Source organism: Magallana gigas, chromosome 1 (genome assembly GCF_963853765.1).
Source record: "Magallana gigas chromosome 1, xbMagGiga1.1, whole genome shotgun sequence".
NCBI lineage: Eukaryota > Metazoa > Mollusca > Bivalvia > Ostreida > Ostreidae > Magallana > Magallana gigas.
Window position 1 is genome coordinate 35,779,149 of NC_088853.1, and position 7,220 is coordinate 35,786,368.

Below are 7,220 nucleotides of genomic sequence, written 5' to 3' on the forward strand. Positions count from 1 at the left end.
AAATTGAATCAAAACACGTGACCAAATAGCTTTTTTTGATTGGCTGAAAAAATACCAAGGAGTACAAAAACACCCTGGGAAAAATGGTCCAAAGAGTGCCTGAGAGATGGATGAAATTACAAATCCTGCACAAGTCATCTTCAAGGCCTTAGAAAATTCCACTGACCGGGGATAAAGGTAATGATAAATAATCGAGTTACGGTACTTCAATTATAGAAGTGTTTACAGCATTAAACACATAAACGCAGTTGATTAAAATATTGTTTTTCTTGCGTTCGATGCGTTGCTTGCAAACTTTTACAAATAGGAAAGAAATACGGTTGCACAAATTTGATTTAAATTGCATGTACACACTGACTAGAGCTTCTTTTTAGGAGATGATTTTAATCAACTCTCCTATGCAGTTAGTCTGGCAAACCGAAACTAAAACAATGTTTGGACCTCAGCACAAATCATCACCGCTGAGAAGACTTTAGTTAGTTCGTGAAAAAATTCGATGTAATGTATGCTTTATCATTGTTTTTTTAAAGAAACTTACTTATAAATACCTTGTAGATATGTTTAGCAGTCGTATGTATTCATACGCCAGAGTTTGATATAGTCTCGTTGAACCATCGACTGTGTCCGTAAATCTCCGACAAGCAGAGATTATTTCCATATTTAAAGGTCGCGTCATCAAGCTATCACGTGATCTGGTGTTCATATTTGTAGATAGTATCTTTTGCTTGTCGGTGATTAATTGACACAGCCAAGCATATGGTTGACCGAGACTAAGGGTCATTATTGCTTGGATCCATACACGTTTTCGAATATTTCGAGTACTGCTACATACTACTACATAATTTGATTGAATCAATTGTATCTTTAAATATTACAAAACACGATTCATAAGGAGTTTTCTAGAATTTGCGCCTTCGGGGTTAGAAATTTATCGAAAACAATATTTTGTTTTGTGCAAGGGTTTTCTTTTAATGTTGCTCGTAAGCTGAAGTGGACAAACAGAGGTAAATTTCATTCAAATCGCTTGCGCAACATACTTTGTTTGTTAATTAAATATAAATTATACAATTTTATTATTATCGGACACAATGTATTCACTCTGCCAGATATAGTAGTGAACAGGGACCTAATAATAATTTACAGTTTATTTGTTCCTGGGAGTGAACAGCAATGACAGTTAATGCACTAAGTAATGAAATGTCCTGATATCATCGTGTGATTTAAATGATGCACTAAATGGTTTTTTTTTTACAAACGAAAACTGTTAGAAACTTGATTTTATGAGGATATAAAGATGATAGATAAATGAGAATTTTAAAAAAAAGTTCTGATACTGTGTGTTTCAAGTTCGTACGATGCTTATAATATAGATTTAAGTGTTTGTCATTAAACTTTTACATATTGCTAAATACCACTAGAAATCAACGAGCTTTTGAGGAAGGGGGGGGGGCTACAAGTGTTTAAAATATCAACATACAAATCATCAAATATATTAATATATAAGTCATTAGCAGGCTGATCATAAGCGTTTTAAAATTTATTGCTCAAACGACGCCTAGCCGTGTGTATGCATATAGTTGTTACAATTCACATTTAGGACAGTAATGACAAATTTTGCAGCAATTTACTTAATCACTTAGCTATACATGTAGACTTACATTCTAGACAGCCAGGTTTAAATAATATTTAGGTCAGTTGGGCTTTTGGCTCAACAAATCCAATTTCCAAACATTTATATACCCATTGTATTAATAAATTCGGACAATAGTATGTGTTCCTGAAACTGTGACACCCTGCGTTGCATTTAATGGTCAGGATCAGTCTTACAAGAGAAGCCTAGACTACAGGATCAGTACCATATTAAAGATTAAATAAGTGTTAGGTGATGTCAAAAACAAATAAAAACCACGTTCTAACCACTTAAAGTTAGAGCAAAATAGAACAGAATTCAAGGTCAACTATTGAATTACAAATGACATACAAAGAAAACTTGTGGCATAAAGATTAAATCTTGCACATATGCGGTCTGCCGCGTACCTTTAAAGGTATCAAAACTGCCATTTGAGTGTTTTCCTACAGGAAGATTTCTAATGAAATAAAAGAAATGAGATGGGCGTTCCGATTCGCTGAATACAATTAGCCCACACATACATACACACACACGCACAGTAACTTTATCCCCTTTTTGCAACTTGTTACGAGAGGGTATAAATACAAACAATAAAAAAAAAATAAAGAGAATATATAACATGTGCCTGAATCTCTGTCTGTTTTGTTACAGGTGCGGCGTTGGTCTTCTTTTTTCAACTGGCATTTCTACACAGCTTTCCGTATAATGTAACGTGATCGGCTGAATTAAATACCTAAGTGAAGTCTTGGTCTTATGTAGCAATGAGTGTAACATCAGAAATCGATAACCAATATGCGGTGATAAAAGAGAAACAAGGGCACCGCTAAGCGGAGCATCCCCTCGCAACATGAGTTATTGTGTGTAGGGATGCATTATTTAGGAATATATAGTTATGTTAATGAGAAGACCACATTCAACTAACCCTCCATTACTGCAAAAACTACATTTTCTTTACCTGTACTAGATCTAAATCCCAAAAATATCAAGTTGTTGATTTGAACTGCTTATTTTCACTTTGGTTTCAAAGAAGTGAAGCGGAAAATTGATAAATCGTAAACAAAATTGATTATGACATTGATTTAATGAAATAATTATTTGTAATGGAATTAATGGTTTGAAAGGTACATGCATTTTTTATTTGTTATTTTACAGAAGTGTGCAATCTATGATAAATATTTTTAGTTTTGAACGAATTTTGTCATAATGTATGCTCCCCCCTTCTTTACAATGGTGTAATTTTATCTAAGGTTTTGCATAAAAATTTGACCAATTAATATGGCATTGCATTTGTTATAATCTTTTGCAATGAGGAATATTTGTGCAAAGGTTGAGGAAATTCTATTGGAAGGTTTTTTTTTCAATTTACTAGAAAATTGAAATGGAGTGCACACACACACACACATACATACATACACACACACACATACGAACACACACACGCACGGTAGCGATGCTATATCCCCTTCGCAACAAGTTGCGCGAGGGGATAATAACGCGCATATCTGAATGAAACAAATGAGTTAGTAAACAGAGACCTGCATAGCATGAACAATTCGTTCAAAAACGGTTCGGCCAAGGATGGAAGGACCTGCAATAGCACAGTATCGTTTATAGGATCGACTGATATCCTAGCAGGATCAAAAGTCGACCCTTCTGTAGGAATTTCTTAGAAAAAGCCTCAAGAAGTTTGTGTTGCAATTGCTGATATTTCGCAATGTAGAATGCATCTTGCACAAACCAAAACCTTAAGCAAACAACGCCGGGACGCAAAAAGAATTAAAGAGTATTACAACCGACTGGAACCTGTGAAACAGCTGCCGTTCGAACACTTGAGTTCAGAAGACATTCAAAAATTAGTTACACCTATTGTAATTCAAGACCATACGACAACGTTGAGAAATCAAAATGCTAAAGAATGCCGTTAGCAATCTAAACTCCAACTGCTACGATTTAGAACAGAGACTTAAACAGGTCGGGTACACTACCTTATATGGATAGCCATATTTAACACGTGACAGTATTTTCGGCAAACAGATTCTCCAATCCAGTGAATGAGTTGCAATGCATGACGGTCTATAACGTGTTTACGATTCAACAAACGCACGTGGTATTTGTCTGTTTTATACACACTATTTAATTGCTTGCCGGAATTTTTGTACATCTTGATTTTTACTTTAGAAGGTGATAAAGGAAAGATTACGTACCATTAACTTTGTTCCATGCTCACATTAAAAAACACTGTTGTTTTAGTTGATTAATTGTTGCTTAAAAAATGATCAGTATCAAACGACTGACAAACATACGCATACAAGTACAAACATCTTTTGATAAGAAAAAAACATCACATTTGTGAATTGGTGACTTTTTCATTGTGCACTAGAAATAAATAACGGTAACTGTACATTTTTAACATACGTGAATAGCCACGGTAGTAGAAATGCATAAATATACAAACGCAGAAGCGCAAACTATATGCAGCATAAAGTAGTTTGTCCGTTAAACATTCTGATGAATGTCCCTGAAGAAAAATATCACCGCACGTTCTACTAATGTTGTCCCAAATATGGGGTATCACGTGAAAAAAAAAACAAGTATTCACTGCTTTTAATTCAATAGGACGTACCTCTCTTTTGAACATTGACAACGGGGTATTTAAATAGGTTGATATAAGTCCTCATATGCAATATCTTTTAAATGTGAGCATAGAAATTGAAGTTCAGACATAATTATCCATATTACTTTCATAAATTCTGGAAAATCATTAAAAATGAATTTCCAAAGGACAATTCAAAATGGTATATATTTTTAATACACTTTGTATACACCGAAACTTGTAGTAGCCCACAATGCCTTGCAACTCATTCACCTGATTGGTTTGTCGATGAAAGTAAACAGATGCCTAATTTAGTATGCAAATTTATGCTGACGTCACAAACTATAGTGGTATCGACCTGTTAAAGACCTAAACCAAAGACAGACCATCGCTAATCAGAAGATAGCAGACGTAAACAACATTATCACCTCTCAAGAACGCGTCATTAAGGAACACCTCAAGTTCAAGAAACCGTGTCAACAAAATTCACAAAACTCCCGCGTCCAGACCAAGGTCACCGGATAATAATCAAAGACAAGTTTACCAGTCCGTCTACTTCAGTCAAAGGCCGCGTGCACCCAGCGATCCTCATCGGTGAGCTTTGAAACGAGGACGTCTCATTTTCCGGAGCGAGAGGGAATTATCATGGGGTGAAATTTCAATGAACTATATTTTTTTTTATAATTTATAGCATTTTAGTCTTATTGTCGCCGGATATATAGAAACGCCATATTTTTCCCGGTGATAGATGATCCAAAACTATCTGTCTGAATCAAATTCCTGCTGGAAATACTTTTCTCCTATAGAAAACATCATTCCTATAAGACTTTTAATATTTCCTTAAGAACAAATATTTCTCCTATGTGAATCATTATTTTCCTATGAAATAATAATTTTGAAAAGTAAATACCGTATATCAGGTTTTTTCCGCGTGTATCCAATTTCCGCTTTGTTCGCGACGATTTCCGAATCGCGGAAAATATATCAGCGTAAATTTGATACAAAGTGTTCTTTTTATAATATAGTTCTCTCTTTCCTTATGAAGTAAACATGTATGTAAAAGTATAATAAACTGTGTTCAGTAAGTTTAGAGTAAAAATTGCGGGATCGGAAGCAAGCGCAAGATAAAAGGTATGTAAGCCTCATAGTTTATTTAATAATCCATTGACAAGCTAATTAAAACGGTCGCTTTTCTTGCGTAAACCGATGTCTAATTATACCTGAGCTACTGGTATATGTAACGGTACATGATCTTTTTATCTATGACTGTTTGCGTCTCTGAAAATAATTATCGGTAATTATTTAACATTAAGGAAATCGTGTGAATGGTTTGTCCGAATTCTTTATTATAAAGAGCTACAATTTAGATACGTTTACCCTCTTACTTCACAGGGTTAAACAATCTTGAATTATATTTTCACTATGACTTTGGAATGGTGAAAATTTGATTCGCGTAAAATTTTATATACCGTTCTAGGTTCTGAATCGCGGAAAAAAACATGACGCGGAAAAAATCTGATATACGGTAGTTCACCTGTCATGTAAGCCACACAAGAAACAAATGTACTCTTCAGATAAAGGTATTACATTGGAGATATATGGATTTTTACAACAAAAAAAATTCATCAAAACAGTGCCATATTATAAATTTCGTTTATAAATAAAGTATGATTGATATCGAAAAAAGAAAAACAGTTATGAAAAACTAAGATTCTACCCTTTATGTCACCAAAATAAGGTGATTTTGTATGATAGGACAATTCTTGTTGCCTCGTGGCTCAAGCTCTTTATCGACAAAGTGATAGCAATTGTTATTTCCATTCAACGCCTTTTTGAAGAATGGGGTGTAGAAACATTTGGCGAGCAAGCATATTTTCATCTGATTGAGCCTTTAGAATTAAACGGAAAACTACGAAAATTCTACGCTAAAGACGCTCCAAAAATCAAGTAAAAAAAGGGCGATCAGATGTCTTCTGAACAAGCATCAAAGTATAAAAAAAATCCCAAAATCTTGCCGCTCTGTGTTTAAACGACACCTGCAAGATTTGGGGCGGGATATTGATATAGTTAATGGAAAAGAATTTAGAAGTTCCAATAGCAATCTTGATGGTAAACTGAAAAGAAATCTACAAGAAGGTCTTGCAAGACGAACAAACAATAACGGATCATAAACACTTAAATTCTATACTTACCTTTATGAAAACTTGACTCCAGTTGCACTGCGTTTTATGATATGGTTTCTCTTGTCTCAAGAGGCCTCGAATGCCATGGGCAGCTTAAACCAAACTCCTTTGTCACTGCACAGAACAAAAAGAAATGTACGCAATCCCTAATTTAGGCCAACAGTGTCCTGTCAATTTTCTAAAACTGTTTCTGGCGAAAACGGATCTTAATGCGACAAGCCTCTTCAACCATTGTGTAAAAAAGTGTGCTGTCGTCACCTGAAAAAAAGGATGTATGGTTAAGTAACGTCCTGGGTAAACAATATCTGTTTAGCCGTTTTCAGATATTTCCAGAGATTTAAAATGCCGCGCATCCTACACCGCCCATTGTTCGCGAGCAATAGCAATCCAATGCATGAATGGTGCGGGGTTTAAAATGAGGCACGTCATGCACATATCTGGGCATAAAAAAGAATCCCCTGTTAGGAGTTATAATTGAGATTGCTTGACGGCTTAGAAAAAAACCCCAAAAAACAAATGAGCGACGCTTTAAGTGGACTTACTTTTAAACCGCAAACTATAAACTGTTCGGTCATTCCGCAAAGCGCTCCCGAGTCAATATCCGTTGATGATCTTGCCTAAAGTGCCGCATTGTCGGGCCCAAGAGCCCTGTCCATGCAATATTTCTTTCTTTCGGATATATGTCAACTGTTAACAACAGTACGTTTAAATTCTAGAAGTACATGTAACCTGTAAAATCTCTAACCAGCGTCTAAACAAACAATTCCAATATGGCTGCCTCTCTTCGCTTATTTCAAATCTAGGTCACCAGAGA

The 7,220-nt window shown here is 35.2% G+C and overlaps 1 protein-coding gene across 3 annotated transcripts in view; it reads right to left on the reverse strand.

Moving 5' to 3' along the window:
* LOC136270099 (uncharacterized) overlaps positions 1-7,220 on the reverse strand; it is a 57,235-nt gene extending 50,015 nt beyond the window's left edge. For 2 of the 3 annotated variants that reach the window (XM_066066562.1, XM_066066555.1), the window contains exons 1-2: positions 6,949-7,220; positions 6,416-6,664 (exon numbers count right to left, since the gene is read on the reverse strand). The gene's annotated coding sequence lies outside the window, so the exon portion shown is untranslated. The remainder of the gene's footprint in view (positions 1-6,415; positions 6,665-6,948) is intronic. The other variant, XM_066066561.1, reaches the window with a different exon arrangement.